This window comes from Rhagoletis zephyria, unplaced genomic scaffold (genome assembly GCF_001687245.7).
Source record: "Rhagoletis zephyria isolate East Lansing unplaced genomic scaffold, Rhagoletis_zephyria_1.1 Rzeph_scaffold_00243, whole genome shotgun sequence".
In the NCBI taxonomy this organism is placed as follows: domain Eukaryota; kingdom Metazoa; phylum Arthropoda; class Insecta; order Diptera; family Tephritidae; genus Rhagoletis; species Rhagoletis zephyria.
This window is the reverse complement of record NW_016157327.1, coordinates 185,152-185,841: the sequence shown is the minus strand read 5'-3', so window position 1 is coordinate 185,841 and position 690 is coordinate 185,152.

Here is a 690-nt window from a genome sequence, read left to right as displayed (position 1 = left end):
AAATCGGTTGAATAAGCATTAAAAAAACCGCAAAATAAGGTCCCGGGTACAAACGTATCCCGGGTGTGTGTTTACGTGGTATTTTCTGGGTGTGTGTTCTAGGGTTAAAATGTATACACCCCGGCTTATCATGTTGCGGTAGCTTTCGGAAAGGTGGAAAACATATATTTAATACTTGCGCCGGGTATTTAATGTTCGGCTCCGCCCGAACTTAGACTTTCTTACTTGTTCATTTTAAAATCGGTCAAGTTTGTAAATTTTTAAATTTAGCGAACTGGTTTACTCTAAATATCGTCGACAAAAAATCCAACCATGTGCCACAGTCATATTTTTTCCTAATTGCAAATATTGCTGGCAAAACTAGACGTAAAACTAAGTCGTAAAAACTAAGGCGTTGGCGAGGTCCTATGTGTGGTGGCCGAAAATGGACACAGATATAGAAAATTTAATACGAGACTGTAGCGCATGTCAATCTATGTTACCAAGTCCAGAGAAGGGTCCATAAATGGGTAGAAGTATTAAAAACCAAAACCATAACTTCAAATTTTACTATAGATAAACTTAGCCAAACATTTTGTAGATATGGACTTGTCGACATTATAGTTAGCGATAACGGGCGCCAATTTACTTCTATGAAATTTGAAAAATTTACTAAGGCTAAACGAATCCAACACATTTTCACGGCACCGG